Source organism: Cyprinodon tularosa, unplaced genomic scaffold, assembly GCF_016077235.1.
Source record: "Cyprinodon tularosa strain WSP-4 unplaced genomic scaffold, ASM1607723v1 ctg531, whole genome shotgun sequence".
NCBI lineage: Eukaryota > Metazoa > Chordata > Actinopteri > Cyprinodontiformes > Cyprinodontidae > Cyprinodon > Cyprinodon tularosa.
In genome coordinates this window covers 477,805-503,052 of record NW_024039265.1, presented here as the reverse complement: position 1 = coordinate 503,052, position 25,248 = coordinate 477,805, and the positions used below count along the sequence as shown (strand labels likewise).

General features: G+C 37.2%; 1 protein-coding gene and 1 long non-coding RNA gene across 2 annotated transcripts in view; one reads left to right on the top strand and one right to left on the bottom strand.

The window, feature by feature from the left end:
- LOC119796037 overlaps positions 1 to 3,847 on the top strand; it is a 36,445-nt gene extending 32,598 nt beyond the window's left edge. Inside the window, exons 4-5 of the long non-coding RNA XR_005282410.1 lie at positions 2,672 to 2,723; positions 3,145 to 3,847. This is a non-coding gene — a long non-coding RNA (uncharacterized LOC119796037). The remainder of the gene's footprint in view (positions 1 to 2,671; positions 2,724 to 3,144) is intronic.
- myocd (myocardin) overlaps positions 1 to 25,248 on the bottom strand; it is a 165,724-nt gene that overhangs the window by 118,378 nt on the left and 22,098 nt on the right. Inside the window, exon 2 of the mRNA XM_038304361.1 lies at positions 17,684 to 17,741. The gene's annotated coding sequence lies outside the window, so the exon portion shown is untranslated. The remainder of the gene's footprint in view (positions 1 to 17,683; positions 17,742 to 25,248) is intronic.

The window sequence follows — 25,248 nt, the reverse complement described above, 5'->3', positions numbered from 1 at the left end:
GGATTATATGGTCCCCTGAATCAGATTATGGATCTATGGATGTAAGTATAGAGAGCTTTACAATGCAAAAAAAACTGAAATATAAATATGTAATTTCTTCTTAAAATAAGTGCATTTTGTCTGGAATTGAGGAGGTGAGACACTTTGCCAATGGAATAAGACATTTTACTTCTAGATTAAGAAAAAAAAACTATTATATTGCCTAATTTTAAGTGCATATTGTCTTATTATCTTATTTTAAGAGTAAAAATAGTAATTCCATTGGCAAATCATTTTAGTTACCTACTCAAATTAAGAGTAAATACACTTTATTTAGGCTATTGACTTATTTATAGATGGGTTTTGCAGTGCAAAGCTGCCATAAATGTCTTGCCTTTATTTGCGTATAATACTCTCCTGTTACTTCAGGCAGACATCCCTGTCTTGCTAGCTTGTTGCCATACTCTCAAAATATAGTTTTATAAGTTGAATCTTGCTTCAACCATCTGTATAGCTTCATCCTGCTGTCTTCTTCATGATTGTCTTTTGTCACTAAATTTCTTGAACAGTCATCTGAGGCCTTGGCATAAACACTGGACTGACAGTGAGATTAAAGGACACACTGGCGTGTTGTATTGTCTAGTGACATTAAATCACCAAAAAATACACAGCGGTTTATTTTTCCCACAGCTTTCTTTGCCTTCAAAGCTTCTTTGAATTATTTGGGCTCATTAGATCACATCAAACTGGTCCATGTATGGATGGGGGCAATGAAATAAACATGCTTTCCTTGACCTTTCGCACTAGATAAACACAACAAAATGCAAACAACCCTTTCTCAAGAAATCTCGCATCAAATTCTCATCTCAATAATTTATCTTGTAAAACTACCAGAAAAGGTCTTTAACAAATAAAATGGGTCAAGCTATGGTATTATGGTCTGGGGACTGGGTGGGTGGGTTGTGGTTCCAAGGAACACCAATTACAGACTCACTCGCTGTGTAGCGGCGAGAACCGCCAAGAAATGCAGGGGAGGTTTCCTGCCCCGGATCCTGGGGTGGGAACATAGTATGCTATAACCCACTCCCACTCCCATCCCCAGACCCCCTAGAGGTCCAAAGACAGAGGGGAGAATCACGTCCTGTTCCTATACTAAAAATACCTCCTATTGACTCTGCTGGCACCCTTTCTGAACCTCATGGCTCCAGGATTTTATGTCTTATTCTTGTTTTGGCTCATTCTCAGTCACTGCCTTGGACCTTCACTCTTAACTTCAGTTCCTACTTCTGCCTCATCCTCATTCCTTTCTGTAGCCGTGAGTTCATTTCTATGGTTCTCTGTGTGTGTGGTTGTGAGAAAGTGAATCCCAGGGGGGTCGACTGGAAGCAGAGCTGTGGTCTGGCCTGTGGTCACACACTGCTTCACAGGTTTGCAGATCTTTATGAGACTGTGTTATGATTTCCTTTACAAATTGTTAAATGGTCATATTGCTTTCTTGAGAGGTTTTAATTCTGATATATGCTTCATTATGAGATCCAGAGCAATCACACAATAACTTTTACCCATAACCAAGCCTTACCACAGAAAGAGGCTAAAGCATGTTTGCAGAGGAGTCTGTTAGTAGTCTGATAAGATGAATTAGAAACAGCATTCACAGTCCTTTGCAAATGTAGCTGTACAACCCGGACTTGTCCACATACAGTGTCATACCTGTATTAAAGCAACAACCTTGAACGAGTTTTTTTTAAATATGGGTCTGTATGTCATAGACAGAAAAAATGACTGCATACAGTGTTACTTTGGAATAAAAGTGAAACATGGGTTTTAAAATAAATAAAAAAATCTGAAAGTTGTGTGGAATATATTTATTAGCTCCTCTTGTATCAACGCTATGAATTATCGCTACAAGGAGGAAGCGTTTTACTTTGCACATCTATGACGTGAACCTGATTTTGATTCTCCATTGCAAAATAGCTCAAACTCAGACAGATTACAGTTGATGTAATCTTCAAGTCATGCCCCCTGGATTTAATATATGTCATATTTATGTAACAAATGAATATGCTTTGATCTAAACCACTCAATTGTAGCTCTGGTTGTATTTTTAGGGTTACTGCTCTGGTTAAAGGTGGGTCTCTGTGCCAGTATTAAATATATATTGGAGCCTCAATCCAATTTTTACCTCAAGATTATTACTCTGCTTCAATCTGATGTCACCACAGCCCTCTTTTCTATGTTTTTTTATTTCAAATTTTCTAAAACGCTGTTTGTCACTCTTGTAGCAAGGCCAGATTTGTGAAGTACAATTAATAACAAATAAGATCAAGTCTGAACACATTTGGTTGCACTGGATTTTATTTAACCAAAGCGTAAAGAGGACTGAAAACAGATGCATTAAACACCTCTAATTGTCTTTGGTGAAACAAAGGAAAAGCTATGCATCTTTTTCCTTGACTTTTACAATTAGTTACTACTTTCAGCATTTCTTCTGTTACATACAAAGGAAAGAAGGAAATAACTTGTGAAAATGTAAGCAGTGTAAATATGTTTGCAATGTACTGTGATATATTATATGCTTTACTAGGCCTTTTAATACAAAAGGATAAAAACTAATCCTGGGATCAAAAATGTGATCTGCTGCTAACATAGCTAACAACAAATCTATGGGAAATCCCTTGTTTTCATTCTTCAGACAGTGATTGTGTCAAGGGGCCAAGAGGCTGGGGACCCACAAAAAACAGTTGGTGAGTATCACACTTCTAAATCTATTATAATATTCAGCAGCTCCAAGTAACCTACTGCACTGTCTGTTTACTTGGCTCTGGAAGTACTGCACTCATCCAATTATCTTGCTGAAGACTCTTCTACAGCCAGCAATGACTTTAAAAAAAAGGAGGAACCTTAACAAAATAGCTTTGGGCTTGTGCCAAGACAAGAGGACTCCCAGGGGGCTGCTAGTGTGGCGTTTTGAGGAGAGTCGATGAAAATAGTCCCCTGGATTGCAGGGAAAGCCCCTGCAAATTCTGGGATAGTGACCGCAGGACTGCCTGCTGGACAGCCAGCTGTAGTCCCAGCAGTTGTTGTTAAGGAGCGATGTTAAGTGATGGTCCTTTCTGGCAGCATCTCTCAACATATTTTGTCTGGTTCTGTTTGTGTCCCTTGCAGATGGGAAACAAGCTGAGTCCGTGTTCTCGAGAGTTCCTGGGGGAGCACGGGACTAAACGAAAGACTTTTGTGCCAAAATTCCATGTCCATTTGGCATTACCATGGTGACGACACTAAACATCAAGCTACGCTTTCGAGAATTGCTGTTAGAGGGAAATGAATGGTTAAGTGTTACATACTATGGAACTGTTCACACAATTAGGCACTTTTGAACTAACAGTTTAAATAAACAACCTGTTCTTAATGGAACATGCACTACACATCCCCCAAACCATATCTTACATCATCCATTATTTGCACAGTGAATGTTTTGGTGAAAGGTCTTAAAGCTACAACAGTTTACGTAATTAAATGGCTTATTTACTCTGACATTTAAATCTCACCCCAGACAACTCAAGATTTCTTTCTGCATGATGGTATCAGCTGTAGGTGTTTACAACATTTCTGTTTGTCTCGGCTGTGGTAACATTTTGAGCAAGTCTCACACAATGTATGCAAAGTAAAACCGTCTGGTTTTCACGGACAAGTTAAGGGAACTTGTAGTTTCTTGTTTAACATGTTTGCAATTGAAGGAAAATGGGAATTAAAATGCATTTCCAGGGATTGAAATCAAACTGCAGTCAAGATGGGATCAGAAGAGGGAACATCTTGCACCCAAGGTTTTTCAAAATAGTACTGACCGTATTTTCTGCAATGTATAATAAGGTGCACCGTTAATGAATGGTCTGTTTTCAATCTTTTTTTCATATATAAGGTTTAGTGTACCTGACTATAAGGTTCAGATTCTCTTCATGCTTCTTCCAATTCTGACAATAGATTAATTAATGTGGTATTCTTTCACAGCTACTCTAGTCCTAAGTTCTAGTATGTGATTGATAGCCTTGAGTTTAAAAATCCACATGGAAAGCTTGTCTCTTGACAGATGCCATTTTTGGGCCATTATACTTACAGTGTAATATTATGATGAAGCACACTGCCATGGCATCCTCCTCAATACAGTTACCATAATACTGAAAGCGTTGTGGCCTTGTAGTTTACCCAAGTCATGCAAAAACCATATATTTTATTTAAAAAAACGACACTGTGCCTTATAATCTCAAGTGCCTTATATGTGTGGTACATGACACTCGAGATTATAAGGTGCACTGTTGTTTCTTGATGAAATATAAATAAAATACAGTGCGGAAAATCTGGTATTTTCCAAACATCATAAACTCTTACTCACTTGTTTTCATCCAGTGAACTCTAAGTGCGAAACAGCTAGACAGCAAAACTAGAAAAGTCTTGAGCACATCCTACACATTAATGTTGTTTGTATTTCAAAGCGGAAAAGTTACCTGCTTCGCTGAAAAAAAAAAAAAAGTTACATAGAAAATTTGATGGATTAGGTTATAGACAGTAATCCAATAAGTTGTGCCCTTACGAAGGACTCACACTGACTACAATGCGGCTGCAGCTAACGCTGGCATTGAGGTCAGGCTGACTCCTGCAGCTGAAATGGCCCCCCAAACACCAGACGTCATTTAGACATTGGATTTTAGGCTAAATCTGGTCGATCTGTCATAGTCCTGATTTTGTCCCATTTTAGCCCAATAATAGATGTTGCAAACCAAGTTTTCAATGTCTTTTCAACGATCTGAAAGTTACGGCTTTTTACTTTTTACTTTTCAATGAAATGTAGATGTTGTTTCGACATAAACCATGTCCTCTTTACAATGTTTTTTTCAACCAGTCTTTGCTCACCGTGGCAGCTGGCAAGACAGACATTTGTTTTGTTTAGTTTCCAGTGGTCAATTAGTGTAAACTAGAGGGTTAAGTTTTTTTCTGAAGTAAAACCAAACCCTTTTTTTTTGTCTGAAACCAGATTTTCTTCAGAAGTATGATCTGTGGGCCGACTTGGCATCGGACTTAATTTTCTTTTGTTAAGGTTCTCCCCTTTTGGACTTGTTTGATTTTCTTTTTGAGTTATCAATTGTTTATGTCATCCTGTTTTGTTGATCTTTGATTTCTTTTCCACTTTGTGTTATATTTACCTGTGACAGTTACTCTCTGTTGCCCCCTTGTGCCAGTCTCCTTTCCCCTAGCTCCCTTCTAGTTACTTCTATCCACACCTGATCCATATCAGCTGTTTAGCCCATTCTTTGATCAGTACCCCATATATGCACCTCCTTTGCAGTTTCTCATTGTTGGTTTCTTGTCGTTATTTGGCTCCTTTTGTGATTTTTTACCTGGTTTTTGGTTTCCTGTATTTTGTTTCTGGGCTGCTCAGTGGAGCTTCCGGTAGCACAGGAAGAACGTTCCGGGTTCGATTCCCAGCCCAGGGTCTTTCTGCATGGAGTTTGCATGTTCTCCCTGAGCATGCGTGGGTTCTCTCCGGGTACTCCGGCTTTCTTCCACAGTCCAAAAACATGACTGTTAGGTTAATTGGCTTCTCTAAATTCTCCTTAGGTGTGTGTGTGAATGTTTGTTTGTCTCTGTGTTGCCCTGCAATGGACTCGCGACCTGTCCAGGGTGTGCCCCCCTCTCGCCCATAGACAGCTGGAGATAGGCACCAGTCTTGCAACCCCACTTGGGATTGTGTCAGAATGGATTTTGATTTTGTTGATGGATTTTGTTTCTGTTGATTTTTTTGATTTAATTAAATCTGCAAGTACTTATCTCTGCCTCCCTCATCTCTGCATTTGGGTCCTCAACCAACCTCCACCCACCTTGACAACTTTATAAAAAATCTTTTCTTTAAGCCTGAAAGTCTCACCTACTACCAGCCACTGCTTTGTCTTGTAATTTCTTTACATTCTTGTCAGTTTTATTTTACCTCTTCACAGTGAATACTGGTTCAGTACTAAGGAGTCTCTATTTTTTATAAATTTTCTAGTAAAATTCCTCACCTCAATGCATTTGCTGCATTTGCTGTTTCCACTGTAACATCATTTAAAAAGGGTATTCTTCTTCTATATTATCAGATTATTACCCCAGTTTCTCATCCACTGGCTTTAGACAGCACATACTGTATAGAACGGAGGTCCTCAACAGGGGGTCCATGACCCATAGGGGGTCCACAGAGGTACTGCATGGGGGTTGCGAAAGTTTTGGTTGATTAGACTTTTTTTTATATTCCCCCCTGCAATTTTTCTGCTAATTAAAATGTCTTTAATTTAACACACTGTAGTAAACACAGAAATGGAGGCAGAAGATGTCTTTCAGTCATCAATGCACACATTCAGCGACACACAGGAGCTCTTTCAAACTGGGCACCGTTTCATCCACAACACCTGTCCCATCAACCAGGAATCAGAATTAGAAAAACTTTAATAATCTAAGGGCGGTACTTTCATTACATTACTCCATCTGTAATAGAGTAACTATAAGACCAGTTAGATATAACACAATTTCATACAATATATATAATTAGGGGGTCCCTGCTCCATCTCGTCATCAGTTTGGGGATCCTTGGTCTGGAAAATGTTGAAGACCCCTGGTATAGAACATAAGAGGAACAGAACAATAAAAAGTATCAAGACTGGATAGATGGAACATATGCTTAAGGATGGAGTACCGAATGGAAGATAAAATACCACTATCATTTTGAGAAGGCTAGGATTCTCTTTGACCTTCTGTGATTGGGAAAAACGAAAAGCCTTATGTTCGGTGTAAGCAGCCGTTATGGTAAATATCACTTAGCAGCACCATAAGCAAACATGGTGCCCTTCATGGGGCTACGAATCATAAGCAGGGGGAAGTTCACAGACAGTGGCCCTTGTGAATGTGATGGTGTGGATATAGCTCCGCTCATGTCAGACTGTGTGGGAAACACAAAGAGGGGCAGACTGAGTCGCATGGGTCGCCGTGCTCCCAAAGACACAACTCTCTCTCCGTCCCTCCCTGTCCTTTCAGCTCCTCATTCATTCCTTCTCCGTATCACAGACTAAGCCCAACTTAATGTTTCTCTGACTTTGTCTACATTTTATATGTATCTCATCTGCTCACATTGGTGGAGTGGCGTGGAATTTTATTTTCATTTTTGTAGGTGTGAAAAAAGTCAGAATAGTCACTTTTAGTAAGTCAGATACAAATGCATTCATTAGGAAGCATTTTCCATTACATTTTATAGTTGGATTATGGATTCATCTCTGAAACCACAGTCTTTCAATTGTTTCTTTCAGGAGCTAGCCTTAAACTTATAGTCTGAAACAAATAGCAGGCTGAGGCAACTAAGCAAGGCTACACATACACAAAACCTTTTGATGTTTTCTCTTAAATTCCTATATCTCAGCTTTTTAAGGGTTAAGGATCCCACTTTATGAGCACCACCTTCAACAATGTTTTCACCAGAAGCACCAATTATAAAGACTGCTGTGCACATTCACAACAATGGATATCAGTCGATAAGGTTGTCAGACAAAAATAACAAATAAATGAACAAATAAAACCATGCTACCAATAGTCCAGTGAAATTCTTCTGTTTCTAAGAAATACTTTGTTACGGTTCTGAAATTCTGTTTTCTAACCTCCTCTAGATGCCATATAGGCTACAGTACCACCTCTCCATATTCTATCATGTTTCAACCATAATGTATTTATTTGCAAATTATGTGGAAAAAAAACAATACAAAGTACTGCACATTGATTAAATAGATGTAAAAAAGGTTTATATTTCCTTTTTAATCAAAAGAATCTCAAAAAAGTAATTGAGTGCTGAATGACTGGTAATCTTAACCAATGTTTCAATATAAAAACAATTTTATATATATTTATATGCATTTTAAAAATTTGCACTAATTAAGCAAAAGACAGGAAGATCAACCATACATTAATACTCTCGTTAAAGAAGGCAATTAAGACGACTGGTTAACCTAAAATGCAATTTTTTGGACTGTGAGCACAAACCAGCCTCTTGCACAACTGACAGAGACATATATTGAAATATAAAGATTGACCTTATTAATGCACTTCCCAGTCCAGCACTAAAACTACATGCGAATAAATTTTCCATTGAGAAAACGAAGGAACCGCCATCCTCACTCCTACACACACCATTAAAAATACAAACAAACATGATTATATTAAGCTTCTGGGTAAAAACAAAGCTATTTTAAAAACGCTGCGAGCCACATTGCACCTGTTAACAAACTGCTGCCACTGTTTATTGAGGGTAACAGAAAAACGACTGGAAATAACTTTCCCATGAGCCCCTGGTCCAAAATAAAATAAAGGGGGCTGGCAGGAACCGCCCATTGATCTGCTGCAACCCAGTCATGGGAACCATGCAAAGCTGTCTGTGGAGATTTGAGCAGAATAAATGAGTAAAACAGCCGTCACAGAATGTGTCCCTATTTGAATCTTGGATTCATCTCTTCATTTTTCATCTACAAATCTCTATATACCGTAATAAATTTGAGTACAATTTACATGTGTCTGCCTGTCTGCCAGCAGCAACACACTGATTTGGCACCTGTCATTGCTGACATAGAAGTCTTACTGACATGCAAAAAACACAATGAGCTGGATGAATAATAAGTTAATGTCAGCTGAAGTATGGGAGTAAAGAGCCAATAATACTTGTAAACAAAAAAGACCATGCTAGCCACTATGGCCAAAGTAAACACACTCACACGCAGCACTCCTCAGTGAAAACATTTACATTCAACATCTCACAAAAGACTGTTTATTAAAAGAAAACATTAATGCTTCACAACTTGCAAAGCTGAAGCATCTCTTAGAGCCCAAACTGGCTTTATCTGATGTGAGGATTTGGCTGAAATGAATCACTATTTTGAGGGGCATGGATGCAGAAACGGCTTAACCGTAGCACACCAAGCGGCACGGTTCACCTTTCTGTGCTCCATTCTCAGACTGCTCTGCTATTTTAGGGACTTCTGATGACTTCGTCTTGGCCACATCTCACTTTTTCCACTTAAGAAAAAACGTATTCATAATCCTCCCAATAACTCAACAATGTTTGTCCAGTGCGATAAAGCAAAGGGAGCTCTTATAATCTACATTTGCATTCTTTAAAAGCGAATGGCTTTGTCGGTGAAAGCGACAGTCTGCTGCCCGCGCCTCCTCCTGCTGCAGGGAGGCTGTTTACATGGGGGACACTGCAGAGATCCAGTGGGGAGACAAGAGACAATGAAAGGCCTCTGTGGGTGGGCAACGGTTCCCTCACTGATACTCAGAGATCATCAAGATGCACAAAACTCTTAAAGACATTAACATATTTTGAGTCAAACCGTTCCTTTTATGACACATTTATCGCTGCAACATAATCTGGAATTTAAAGCCTGTCACTTTAAAGCTAAGGGCAAAGAAGTAACCAAAGATTGTTGTCAAAATACAAACGAAAAAATGGAACTGAAGTTTGTTGGTCCAGAAAATCCCCTAAATCTAAGCTTTGCAGTTTTAGGGAACCTTAGGATGCAGGTGGGAAGCAGAGGTCAGAGGTGAGCAGAAGGTGATGACCTTAAACCATAAAGTCTTCACAGCTTTTGTGAGCCACAGAGTTCCTCAACAGTCTTCAGAAGTCCAGTGCTCTTAATATAATGTCTGGAGAACATCAAATAACATGTTTATAAAAAAAAAAAGTGATTGATTTAAATTAGAATCTTGTATTTTTAATTGTTTCATCTCAGTTATTTTTTGCTTAGCTTATAGACTTAATGATCATTTTGCTTCAATTGTGTAAGGAACAGATAAAGCAAAGATTCAAGATAAAAAGGCAACTGAAACTTTACTCAATAGCCACCACTGATAAAAATGGTGATTCAAGTCAATATGTTATCTACAGTGAAACAGATTATCCAGTTCAGATAATGCAACTAATATATAAAGTGACAATGTACCACACTGAGCCAAGTAAATGCACAGATAAATTTAGCTTAAAACTAATGAAAAAAATAAAAGCCATTAATGTGGCAAATATTAGCATCTCCACTTCGGAATGAGGAATAGAGTAAGTGAGCTTGTGGTGACTTGTGTTTTATGTGAATATGGACGACATATTTGGTGAAAGAGATTTTTTGTTTTCCTAAAGAACAGAAAAAGTGAATGAAATTTTTGAGGGAAATTATTTGTATCTCTGCTTCTGTCTCCTTAAACCCCAGTCGGCCTCAGCAGATGGCCGCTCACACTGAGCCTGGTTCTGCTGGAGGTTTCTTCCTGTTTAAAGGTAGTTTTTCCTTTCTACTGTCGCTACAAGCATGTTGAGTGTGAGGAATTGCATTTGAGTCAATGAGTCGAAGCAATCAACTGGTTTCCCTTAGATATAAAACTTTAAATCAATTTGACTGTATGATCTGGTGAACTGTAAAGTGCCCTGAGATGACATGTGTTGTGAATGGGCGATGTGTTGGAAAAACAACCAACCTAGTTGGTTTAACCAATTTTGGTTAGATTAGCTAATATATTGGTCAGAAACTGACCAATGTTGGTTTCAGATCAGCCAATTTAATTAGTTAGCCAAACCACCAATAAAAATGGTAACCAGTGGTTTACTATTCTGACTGTATTCAAGTGTACTGTGTAATAGTTAAAAACTCAGATGACAATAACAGTAATGTGTACATTTACAGTATGCAAACATTGGCTTCAACCTTGGTTGTAAAGTTAGTATTTAAGTAAATTCCAAGGGGCATTTCATTGGACAGTGGGATTGGATGTGGGAATTGCCTTCCAACCAATAAGTTTGTGGTTCAAACCTTGGTCCTAGCTTTCAATGTTCTAATACTAATTAATCAATATTTTGGTCAAAGCGATAAATTTGTATTGATTTTCTCTTTTTGAAATATATATTGGGTAAAAACACATCCAAATTAGATTGGTTGTTAACTACCAAAAACATTGGTTAAATTCAACCAATTTATATTAACCATCATGTAGTATTCCGGTCCCTGTACAGTAAAAATAAATTTGAACTTTAACTCCTACATAGTTAAGTATATCTGTGATTTAGATAACGGTTTGTCTGTCTAACCACTATATTAGTGTGAAATTTGTTATGTATAGTTAATTTCACTCATTTCAGTCAATGAAAAAAAAAAGGCTGGAAAAAAAAAAAAAAAAAAAAAAAAAATATATATATATATATATATATATATATATATATATATATATATATATATATATATATATATATATATATATATATATATATATAAATATATATATATATATAGATATATAGATATATTAAAAGTTACACTGCATGGCTGTCAAGTTTTTCATTTTGTATTTACTCCAATACTAAACTCACACTCAGTATAGTTGGAAATACTATTTAGAGTAAAATATTTTGACTGAATTTTTGCACCCAATCGTGTGGAACAAAATTTAATTGGATAACATAAAAAATATTTATATACAATGAGAAACCTTTATATAGAGAGAAAACTCAGAAAAATTTCAGGTTGGACTAGCTGCAATACAGAGACACAAAAACTCATGTGAATTGTTTTATGATGTTGTCAAAGTTCTTGTTTTTGCAACATAAGTGCTGAGATGGTTGATTTCTGGCTTCCCCTGGCATTAATACATAGCAATAGAACCTGAACAGTCTGGATGCTAAGAGGAGCCAACCTGACAAAGCAGCATCTTCTCAGCTTCGACCATCTTGCTCCAAATAAGCAAAGCTTCCTCAAACTGCTTTCTTTCAACAGGAAATTTATGGGCCTCCAACTGAAACACTTTGTTCCACATGTAGCTTTCCATTTGTTTTCTCCAACAGACATGCAGCAGTACTAGAAGGAAAAACTTATCTCCCCACCTGCATTTCATTAGTCTGTCAGTATACGGATGGATGCAGATTTTTTTTTTTTTTTTTTTTTGCTCCTGTCTTTTCTTTTGAAATAATTCATGGATCAGACAGCAGAGTTGGACATAAAATCCATCCAAACATTTGATTGCCACTGACTGGTTCTGGTCTACTTATCATACACAATGCAGCATTAAACTGTTTTTAAGAGTACTTGCTGTGTCTTGTCCTTCACGCTTGTCAATAAAAAAGAAGTAATAAAAATATCTTAACAGCTTTCATTTATAAATCTATAATCTCCAGTACTATTATACAGTCTATCTCAATGCTTTAAAGGACTTTACATAAAGTGCAGTGCAGTTTTGATTTTTTTTACAGCCTTTACTCATTTTATCAAGTCACAAACATAAAACGTCAATTGTTTAACACCAACACCCTGTGATGAAAGGGCCAGAATTACTGCTACCTTCTAAGGAGATAAATCTCTGTCAGAATGCATACTATAGGCAAAAGGTCACGGATTAGCGGACTGGGATCCGGATCCAGACCCACCTGCTGACTAATCCGAACCCAACCTGATTTAAAACATTTATAAATTACTGCTTGTTTTCCGCCGACAGTGTCTAAATGTCACTTGCACCGCTTCTCCTGTTAATACGGTAAAGCCCTCCTGAGCGTCCGGCTCCAGGCTGCACATGATACAAATGATCCAATGAGCTGCTGTCAGTCTGGGTTGCTGCTGCTGCTACTTTTAGAAACAGCAGGCAAACCTGTGGCAGGCCGGGCGATGGGAAAGAAGGAGAAGATGATGAAAAAAAGAGAGCAGAGAAAATGTGGACTGCTGGAAGAACTGCGGTGAACTAGTGAAAGAAAAGTGAAATGGTGTGCTCAAAGATGACCCTGCACATTTTAAGTATGTTTGGCTCAACCTGCTGCTGTGAAGCAGGATTCTCCACCACGAACAGAACCAAAAATAAATATGGATCCAGGCTTAAAATGAGCACCTTGATATGTGCCTTAGAATGGCTTTGTCACCATATAAAACTCAGGTTTAAAGCCTTGCAGGGCAGAATAAGGCCCACTGCTCTCATTAAGCAATAGAAAGGAAAAATAAACTGTCAGTTCAGTTGCTTTATTAAAAAAAAAAGTGAGTCAGGAGATTGTCTCTAGACTAAACTGAAAGTTTGTTGTTCTCTACTTCAAAAACAATTTAGATTTTAAAATGGAAAAACTTATTTTCTTAATTTTTTATTTAAAAATTCAATCTATATTTTTCCCAATTTCTCATTTTATTTCAATGTTCAATGCTGTTTGATGTAACAGATTATAATTAAAAATGTCTCCGGACCTTTACTGGTTGTTGATTTTCTTTATGCGGACCCCAATAATTTTTAATTGCTATAGGCAGGGGTAACTATCTACCGCTCTGTAGTAGCCTCTACTGACCCTCACCCTGATGTCTGCTGGGCCTCAGGCAGAGAAGCAGAAAAAGGCTAAACAGGCTGTTTATAAGGAAAGGCTCTCCTGGGCTGACTATCGGACTGAGTGGAGTTGTTGGGTGAGAAGAGGGTGTTAGCCAGGCTTACATCCATCATGGACAACACCTATCACCCACAGTGGCGTGCAGAGAAGCTGAGCAGCTTCTTTAGTGATCGGCTAAGACATCATTAGTGCAGGATGAAACTTTACTGCGGTAACTCATCCACAGTGCTGTACAGCATCTGCAAATACCTGCCAATATTTTAACTTTAGCACCATCACCTCCATTAACACTGCAAAAATTTAAATCTAAATAAGTCATTTTTTCTTAGAATAAGTGCATTTTCCTTGAATTGAGGAGGTAAGTTAGACACTTTGCCAGTGCAACAAGATAATTTACCTTAAAATAAGGTAAAAAAAATAGGAAAAAAAAGGAGTAAAACTACTCATTCCATTGGCAAATTATCTTATTTACCCATTCAAATTAAGAGTAAATACAATCAATTCAAGAAATTTTTACTGATTTCTAGATCATTTTTGCAGTGAATATCTACACTCCATTGCATTGCACTGGCAGGGATATTGATAAGATTGTTTTAGGGTTTTAAATTTAACCTTTTTTCTTTTTTTAGGTGCAACTCTTTATTCATATCTATATGTTTTTTATCCTTTTCATGAAGTTTATTTTTTGTGCATTCCTTAACTATCTGCACCCTATCCAGATTCGATAACTAAAAAATGTTCAGAAGAAAAAACAAGTTTACTATTAACAACACATTAGGGGTATACAATATTTATAATATTTATAGAGCACTGCAATAAAGGAAAATTTTTATTCAGATTTTATGTCATTTGTTTAATTTAGCTAAAATGATCATAAAACAGTTAAAAAAGAGTCCTATTTAGTTACTTTAACACCATTGTTTCATTTCCTCTCCCTCTAACATGAGTAAAATGTGTTAAAGTAACTCAATATGATTAAGTAAATCATAAGTAAATGCTTTTTTTTCACTTTACTTGTGTGTTACTCAGAACTACTGACCAAAATTAAAGTTTGGACACCTTTGAAAATGCTGTTTAGCACAATTCATACTACCCTTTTCCACAGTCAAACATAGTGGTGATAGATTAATTCTGCTGCCATGTTTTCCTGCAGAAGGTATAGGGAAGCTAATCAAAGTTCTTTTGGGAAATTGATATTGTAATTTAGGAAATACAGATGTGAAAAAAGAAAACTGTAAAAGCTGCAAAAGAGTTTAGACTGGAATGGAATCTTTTTTTTCCCAGCCAGTTATTTACATATCCTTCTAGGTCTGTTGAACAATGGTTTAGAAATCTTTTTACTACTGTCTTCTTTTAATTGTTTTATGGATTTTTAGACAATTAATGTCTAAAATGTAATTTTAAGCGAAAGTATATAAAGTTAAATACAGATTTTACTATAAATTCTACATATATTTCATAACTTATAACCCAGACTTTGCACCTAACAACTTTTCATATCCCTAGGAATTTTTAACAATGCCCAAATAAAACCACTGTAAACATGGTTACCAGTGACAAAACTTTCATTCTCTGTTCTTCAAATAATCTCAGGCAGAGGAACTAAAGAAAATAAAAAAAATGAAGCTCTTAAAAACAAACACCTGGCCTGTTTTTGATCACTGTCTTCACCTTTGACTTCAGGGGGAAGTGGTAAAAAAAAAGAACAAGCTGCTGTCAATAAAGAACATTAACTCATCTAGTTAAAGATCATAAAAAGATGCTGGCATGAGATTGAGAGCAAATTTAACAGACAACATCAAGGTGCTGGTAGGTGAGATAAGACTGGGTGGGTCATAAAGCATACCTCATACATCTGTGTATGGGCTCTTACTTTGATCATTTATCTGTGTGGCTACAAACACTACAAATAGAAAAAATATGGGAATGTTTTAGTGACGCTTGATGTTCCACGGGAAAGCTGTTTGGAAAAAGGCCGCCCTCGGCTGAGGCGTGACCGTAAAGGGGCCTCATGTGCTTTTTGCTGACAAGCTCTAATAAATGTCACAGCCATAGTCTCTTTTTTACGTTGACAAAAGGCACACCATCGCACAGGTGAGGTGCACAGTAGGCCTGCAGAACTGCTACTAGGAATAAAACGTAAACAAAACTGCTGGTTCATATTTATATGCACTGTATATGTATATTCTTGGAACCTGAGTTCATGCAAAGGAAAAATAGAAAAGTCAGTTTTTCTTAATGCCAGAAATGTTTATACTAATGTTAAAGTATCAATCAGCGACATGTTAGGACTTTCTTGGCGTTAGACTTACTGGATCTTGAACTAATAATTTAAATAAGAACCTTATATAGATCTAAGGATGAAGATCCAGCCACATACGAATGATTATGGTAGCTTTGAGTATCTGTGTGTTTGTGTGTGCAGATGGGTGAGTATATTTTATACTGACTGGATGAATGTTTGTTCTAGTTTTTTAATGGAGATGCACATTTATTAATGGGGCAGGCACCATAGAAGTCCCACAGTAAGAGGCATGTAAGATCAGCAATGGTCAAATAGACTGCAATGCAGCTGTAGTAAAATTTCGACAGAGATGTAGTGGAGGTTCAGCTTTCAGAGTGGAACAGAATAAAATGCTGGGCACCCAACCTGCCCTACTGTCCACCGGAAGTAGCCTGGTCAGCCATAGTGATATGACGTAAATAATGCGTATTACTCTGGAAAAAGAGCTGGTAGAGCTCAATTCAAAGGCGGGACTACCAGGGTGAGTGTCATCAGGTTAGATCCAATCAGTTAACTACGGATGTGAACCTAAAATGCCAAATGATGCACTCTGTTTTTTGTACCTTTGTAGTCTGAGAAACATGTCAAGCCATCAAAGAAATTATTTCTGCTGCTTTGGCCATAAAAATCTGAGGATATAAGGTGTGGTGTTCACATTTTTAAGTTTCACTGCAGCATTGCTCTGTTGTGGTCGCCATCTTGTTGCCAACAGAAAAGCGCTGCTTCATTATGGGTAACTTTCCCACCAAAGGGCAGGTTATACTCCTGCAGCTGTGTGTCGCAGTGAGCTTGTTGGAGGTATGATGCAGATATTTTTGAGCTATGCATAATTTTGAAGCGTGGTCTGCGCTATGTTATTCCACGCCACAAAAGGGACAATCATGAACTATCTGTGGGTGAAAAAGTGCGGGGTTCCAGGTGGACAAAGGTTCCCAGCGTTCTCGCGCACCTCGCTCTACTAGTTGGTCCAACTTCACGAGTCGTTTTCCATAATTACAGTCATACAAACAAAACAAGCCGGTAAGGTACCAAACAGGAAATTCGGATAGTCTAGAGCGGGTGTAGATTTGACCAACCAGAGGCCTCCTGTCTGCGGTTAGCTACAATTTGGGAGAGGTGCTGCAGAGAGTCTGCGGAGGGTGTGGGGACACATTTGCAATTACTGCGAGACACACGCAGACGACCTGGTTTCTGAGTATAAACCAGCCGTAACAGTCTCACATCGTAAAGTCCCACCTGTGATTCGTGCTGTGATTAGTCTGGCCAGATCTGGCTGGAGTTAGCAGCAGTTTATCAGAATGCCATCTGGGTGTGCCAGGCTACACCTGAGGAGGAGATGGACATTAACTCAATGCTCTTGAATTCCCTCCACAATTCAACACAGAATCTACAGCACAGCTCCCAGCCAGCCCAGCACACCGCGGGAAGCCATAGGCCAGCAGAAGGGAGCCCACCACGCTAGGATGTGGCCTGGGGACCCACACAAATAACTACCCATGCAGGTCAGCCCTCCCCAGAAGTTGTTTAAGACCCCCATGGCCAAGCCCACTGCGCCATTCCCCATGAGTCGGCACAGGCTCCATATCTAGAACCAGGAGACCACGCCTTCTCTTCAAGCTCTGTCGCTCCCTGTTTTTGTGGGGATGTTTGGGTAATGTGAAGATAGATGAGTATCTCTAAAGTGCATTAAACAGAAGTGGCTTGGATGCTAACAAAAACATGTGAATTTATAATGCATTTTATAGGCATTTTAAGTTTAACTATGTCTGAATCCTACCATAGAAAATCATTGCATACTGTAAATCATATTGATTTTACTTCTCTTTATAATTAGATCAAGGATGTAATAGATTTTCATCACTCTTATATATAAGGCATTGATCGTTCTCCCTTTTCAAAACATTAGTCAAAAATATCTATTTATGCATTCAATTTCCAGTCTAGAAGTACGTACTTATTCTATAATCATACAGAGACATAATGTAAACGCACAGCTACTGTGAAGCTGAACGTTTCAGGATGCTCACCTATTTTATGCTATGTTTGAATCGCTCCTGTTTCAAGTCACAGCTTAATATCTCCACTCTGTGAATGAGAAAAATACAACAAAATCTGATGAGTGCATTTTAAGGCAAGTTTTCCTGCAGCACTTTTATTTATTGTTGGTGTTGTAATGTTTGTCCTTTTTCCACTAATTGGAAGTCATTTAACAGTCTATCAATCAATTCCACCAATTTACGAATAGCTAACTTTATTGGAATGAATATTGTTTTTCTTCAACATTTACACTGATTCTCTGAAAATATCATATCTGTAAAACTCAATGAACAATTACAAAAAAACACACAATATTCAAAATTCCACAATTTTCCTGCAAGATCCCACTTAAAATATTAAATTCTTGTCAGAAAGCTGTTTTGTTTGCAAATGCCACATAAACCATCAAATTAATAAACATTTATAAGAACCACTGGAACTAGAAATAAGTAAAAAAAAAAAGTCTTAAAATAAGAGTGTTTACCCTTAATTTCAGTTGGTTGATATGACTTGCGAATGGAATGAGTGTTTTTACTCCTAAAATAAGATAATTAGATAATATGCACTTGAAATAAAACAAGGCTATTGTTTTTTTCTTGTTTTAAATTTAAATGTTCTGGTTCCATTGGCAGAGTGTCTCACTTGCCTCCTCAATTTAAGTAAAAATGCACTTAATTAGATTTCCATTTCTTTTACAGTGTGCAGATACGCTTTGCTACTGTGAGGCCTCATCTTCAAGGAGCTGGAGTAGGCATTGTGAGAATTATCCCAGAGTAGGGTGAAAACGATGACCTTAGAAGTTAGAAATGTGCCGTCTGCGTGGTGACAGTGCACATGAAAGCAAATAAAGTTGTTTGAAAAATCCCCAATAAACAGAATAGCTTCTGATTCACATCCCCCAACTCTGATGCATGAAATTGTTATTTTTTGTCTGTTATTGTTTATCTGTTATGTTTTGTGTGCATGTTAACATAAAATCTGAAAAAGTTAGCTCTAACTTGCCAGCTTGTTGCTTGTTTAGTGGTTTGTGCAGGGGCAGATGGGGGGGAAAGTTAGGACAATTCTAACGAGCCCTTGACTGCGGGGAGGGGGGCTGAAAAGAAGAAGAAAAGATTTGTCCTGCTATATTTTTCAAATATAGCAAGAAAATCCAGCAGTAAAATAAATAATCTTCATGTTCTCCCTCATTTTTCAGCAGTAAACAGTGAAACAAAGCATGGATATAATGACACCCCCCCCACCCCCATGAAATTGTAATAAATAGTTTGGTCCTCAGGTCCTGCGTCACATCAGGTCTCCCCCGTCTGTCACCAGCATTTTGCTTGAACCGGGTCTTAAATGCCATACATTGGATATAGTGATCAGAAAGAAACAAATTAACAAGAAAATTTGTGAATAAGCAGCAGTGTGGTAAAAAGGTCTGTGGTTTAAAAATGCATCGCCCCAAAGTCTGAGTGTCAAAAAGGAACAGAGAAGAGGGAGAGAGAGGAGAGAGGGAGAAGGCGTCCAATACCGGGACCCAGTTTTTCCCCCACTCGTTTTTTTCCAGAAAGGTTTCCTAGCTAAATAGTTTAAATCTCAGTAAGTATAGATAATTAACCTGTTCAGTTAAATAAGACACCTATCTGATGGGTACCACTACTTAGTAATTCTTTGTCAATATCGGAGGGGAATCACATCATCAATGATGCCGCCCAGCTGGGTTCTGTCTGAATTGGTGCATGATTGCAAGTTTTTTATTATTTTGTTCTGTTTTGTTTTTGGTTTTCAAGAAAAAACAAGCCAGGAATAATTCAGCATTTAATGAGCCTATTGTGTGTCTGTAAATAATGCAGAGGCCAAACAAATAAGCCAGAGAGTTCACAGAGCTGAGAATTGACCTTTATCAACCAGACTAGGCAACAGGAAAACACCATCAGAGGGTTAGCATGAGCTAAACGCTAGTAGATGTTTAGCAGGATATTTACATTAAATGTTTTTGTCCCTCCTTCATCATGGAAACAGATGATCCACCAGCATCCCCGTTTCTTACACCCAGTGAGGTGTGTGACAGGTGAGCAATATAACATTGTGATTAGGGACAGATCAGTTTGCATCAGTACATTCTGTTAGAATTTCCCTCTTTTTACAATTTTATATATATATATATATATATATATATATATATATATATATATATATATATATATATATATATATGTACACATTGAAAAACATATTTTTTTAAAGTAATGATAACTATAAAATGAAATGGCCTCCAGTTATATATACTTTATCCTGGACAGCTGAGGTGCATTGGGTTGCCTCCAGCAGCCTGGATTAACATCTGTGTCCTTATTAAAACAGTTTAAATAGTTAAATTTTTATATTCAGATTGTATTACGGCCATTAAAAGACATCTATAAACTTTCATTATTCTTGAAGCAGCCACATAGAAAACAATTTTTTCTTCATTACATGTACAGATTAATGAAAAATAAGTTCTCAGGGCAAACATAAAAACACTCTGACCTTTATTAAAGTTGTAGTGAAACCTAATAGGAACATATTTTTACAATCCTAAACCTATTTTCGAATCATGTGTATCACCTTTTAAATAAGCTGTTATCAATTTTGATAGGATTTAAAAAGTTTAAAGCTAATGTTTATTTAACTTTTTCATGTTCCGATAATTTTCCTTTTCATTTTAGAAACATTACAATAAAATTACATTGACATTGTACATGATACTCTTCAGTGCATCTTTATAGTCATTTTAAAGCCTCATTTTTCTAGAAAATAGATCAAATTATTAAATAATGAAATCATGAATTCTTCACACTGTAGTTTATGGCCGTATGCTTTAACACAATTGGTTTATCCAGCAGGATGATGATCCAAAGAACACCAAGATCACAACCTGGAGTGACATAAAGTTCTGTTTATATATACATGTGGGTGAGTGTATGTGTATTTGTAAGTTGCATGAACCCCAATAAGGTCTTCATGGTTGAAATAATCCCATTTAGATAAGATGAAAACAATTCTATAAAGATAAGCTGGTTGAACTTTCTCAACACATTTATTATTGGTCAGTTATCACTAATGCTAGATAACAGCTGTTGTATCCAAGAATGGCACAACCACCCGGTTGGTTTGGAAAGGTTTTTTCCTTAACAATTGAAAAGAAAAAGTATTATTTACTCGTCTGATATACTAATTTGTTAGATAATTCTTTATGTTGTGTTCTACGTTTAAGTTTGTGACAAAAAAAAAATGAACAAAAACCTTGAAGGGAAACTTTTCAACAGCAATATAAGATAAAACTTGGGATCGAACTACAACTCATAACATACTAATAAACATTCTTTAATCCTTCAGCATCATTAGGATAAGATAAGATAGACTTAATTGATCTCACAGTGGAGAAATTCACTTTTCACATCAGCGCAATAGTCAGAAAAAGGTGCCAAAAGGAGGTAAAGGTGCATTGGGTATATACAGTATATACAGTGCGTCCAGATGTAATAGATATATAACAGCTGAAGTCTCTTATTTAACAGGTTATTGCACAGGGTATTAAATAGCTATTTATATAAATAGGTATTTATATAAACTGGTATATATATATATATATATATATATATATATATATATATATATATATATATATATATATATATATATATATATATATATATATATATATAGTTATTGCACTGGGTTTTAAATACAAAGAGGTTATTACACAGGTTATTGCACAGGGTATTAAATAGTTATTTATATAAATAGGTATTTATATAAATAGGTATTTATATATATAGTTATTGCACTGGGTTTTAAATACAAACAGGTTATTGCACAGGGTATTAAATAGTTGTTTATATAAATAGGTATTTATATAAATTGGTATTTATATATATAGTTATTGCACTGGGTTTTAGATACAAACAGGTTATTACACAGGTTATTACGCAGGTTATTGCACAGGGTATTAAATAGGTATTTATATAAATAGGTGTTTATATACATAGTTATTACACTGGGTTTTGAATACAAACAGGTTATTGCACAGGTTATTAAATAGGTATTTTATTTATATAGTTATTGCAGGGGAGAGTGACCTGCAGTAGCGCTCCTTTTTACAAACAGGGTGTATAAGTCTATCCCTTATGGAGCTGCTCAGCTCCTCTACAGTCTGGTGCACTGGGTGGAAGGTGTTGTCCATGACGGATGTAAGCTTGGACAGCTCCCTTCTCTCAGCCACTTCCTCCACCGAATCTAGAGTGCAGCCCAGGACAGAAACGGTCTTTCTCACCAGTTTGTTCAGTCTCTTTCTGTCCTGCTCTGCGCTGCCAGGGGCCCGACAGAGAACAGCGTAGAGGAGGGCTGATGCCACCACAGAGTCATAGAAGGTTTTAAACAGGGGCCTGCGCACTCCAAAGGACCTCAGCCTTCTCAGGAGGTGGAGGCAGCTCTGGCCTTTCTTGTTCCCCTCAGCCCACAATGGCCGAGTCATCGGAGAACTTCTGGAGATGGCAGCTCTCCGTATTGTAGGTGAAGTCCAAGGTGTAAGAGAAACGAGACAGAACAGTGCCATGGGGGGGCCCCAGTGCTGCAGACTTCCAACTTTGACTGGCAGCAGTGCAGCCGCACATGCTGACGGCCTTCGGTGAAGCAGTTGATGGTCAAGCAGCAAGACGTTTGTCTACTCAAGCATCCTCCAGCTTCCCCTTCAGCTGTCATATTATTTCATAGCAAATCAAAATCACCAACCAAAGAAGCTCCAATGATCCTTGTGGAACTCAATGTTTGGACTATTTCTCTTATCATTCTCCAGGGGGTCAGCAAGTCTCTCAAGTAAACACTAATCTTATCAAGCAGCCAATAAATGGAGTAGGGCAGAATGTTCACACAGTCAAAGCGGATCTCATTGTGCGCCACTAGTTCTGCCAGGCCCAGCAGGGGTCTGAAGGAAGGTGTAACAGGGAAATGGGCTTGTTCCAGGTGATTGAAAAATACTTTTTTATTATGCTTCTCGAAGCCAAAGAATTCTAAAGTTATTATGCAACAACTCTTGGAATTTTTTTTTTTGTATTAAACAAAATTGCTTGGCAGCTTTTTTGAGATATCTGATTTTACTGTCTTGCATAAGCAACAATGAAAGAACAGAACAGACACTCATTCACTGTCACACAACATGCATCCTTTTACGTATCTTGGAAGAAAGATTAATAGCTCATCAGATTACAATCTTTTAATAAGCTGAAAGACTGAGATTAACTTGGATCTGTTAGTCATCCTCTTTACACTGGGTTCAAACCAAAACACACTGAGATCTGCATTTCAGATCCATATACAGTACTCATTTTGAACTTAAAATTTGTGTATTTTGTATTACTGTTGAGAATAAACCATCATATTAAGTCATTATACACAGTAAATATTTCAGGCCACTATTTCTCATAGTTTGAATATTTATGGATTGCATATAATAAAAACAAACACAAATGTAGCGTAACAGAAAACAATAATATTGTGAAAAAAATGAATATAGGATAATTAAGTTGACACACCTTTATCAGTTGGTTAACTCAAAACACCTGGAAAGGTTTGCTAATCCTCAAATGGTCTCAGAGGCGTAGCCAGAACCTTTTTATAAGGGTGGCCAGGCAATAACCAATGTACACTGAGGGGTGGCTGATAGTGGATAGATGCCAGAATCTCATGGTCAATCTACACTGTTCCAACAGGAAAATGAATGAGCAAAACATCCATATTTTTCTAAATAAAGACAAACTATCCTTTCGTACAGCCTTTCCAAACAAATAGACACATATATTTAAACATCTGTGCTTTCTAGATAGAAGATATAATTGTTTCAGGGTTAAGTTCTACAGCGAACATCTTTTCCATTGTCATTACTTACCTACTTTTATCAATAATCATTATGCATAAAATTTATATTAGATTATATTAAAATTTATAAGTACTAATATCTACACATTAACCACAGTGTTTTTGTTGTCAAGTAATTGTTAATATATGAAGATTTTTATTATTTTGACTATTCCACTTGAGAGTATTACTGCTGCCACCATCTGTATTAGATCGGAAAACAATAGTACGGGTGGCCACAGGGGTGGCAAATGATTGGATAAGGGTGGCCATGGCCACCCCTGGCCCCCCATCTAGCTCCGCCCCTGAATGGTCTGTCATTGTTGGTTAGTAGGTTACACAATTATGTGTACAGTAATTGCAACCCTCCACAGCGAGGGTAAGCCACAAAAAGTCATCACTAAGGCAAATTTTTTAGAGTGCCGTTTTTAAGAATATTGGGGGGAAGGAAAATTACTTACATGAAAAGGTTTATCAACAAGAGGGATGTCGATAAACTGACAAAAAAATCTTATTTTTTTTCAGCCTTTATTGTCATTGCACTGTCACAAGTACAGAGCAACAAAATTTAATCTTTTAACCCATCTCCTTGGGGAGCAGTGGGCTGCCATTGTGTGGCGCCTGGGGAGCAGTGTGGGATTAAGGGTCTTTTGCTCAAGGACCAAAAGTGGCAGTCTGTGGGAGTGGGGCTAGAACTCAGAGGCTCTGGATTCCAAGTGCAGTGCCCTAACCACTAGACCACACTCCCCTTAAATGTATGTATACAGTAAGTGATTTCTCAGTGTTCATACAAATATTGTATTATTGAGGTTCTGATCCATTCAGAGATTTATGGACAAAGGTACAGGGAGTCATTGGAAGGACTTCAGTACCTGGTTGATGTGCTCTACTTTTTTAGTTCTAGTGAGAACACGGGTAGCAGAGTTTTGGATCAGCTGCAGCTGACTAATGGACTTTTTAGGCAAACCTATAAAGACACTGTTGCAGTAATCAATTCTACTAAAGATAAATGCAGGAATGAGATAGTAGGATTTGTTAACCTGTCGACTGTGGCAAATAAGATGTGAGCATTGTTGATGTTCTATTTTTCCAGATGTTTGTTGCAAAAAAAACCCCACCAAGGCTTTAAACAAAAAAGGCAGGAAAAAAAATTTGATTTATCTAACATTTGATTTGAATCAATATTGAACTTGACATGGAAATAGTGTGGCAATTCTATAAATGTCATGTGTTTTTAGCAGGTTAAATCTAGAGTGGGGATGTTCAACACACATTTCATGTAACACTATAGATAAATTCTTAGTGGCAAAAAAAAAATCATTTGCTTCCTTAAAGCCTGCTTATTTTACTTTAAAGATTCTGTGTGTAAAACATTGCTGAGTTTATAATTTATAAATGGTCAGTCATCACTTGGCTAGTAGCTTATAACCTTCTAACAGAGCTGTTTGTGGATATATACATAGTGGCATATATTTAGTAGATTTCGCCAGTTGTTATATGTTATTTTCTCTTACTTTGCTAAATACTCCCAGCACCTACTACTTTACTTACTCTAACATCTGAGACATAAATGCTCAGTTGTATGTTGAGAGTTTTTGTAGAATTTTTTAACCAACCTTATTTAATACATTACAATAACAAATACATTACTAACCTCAATTTTGTGATATGACTAAGG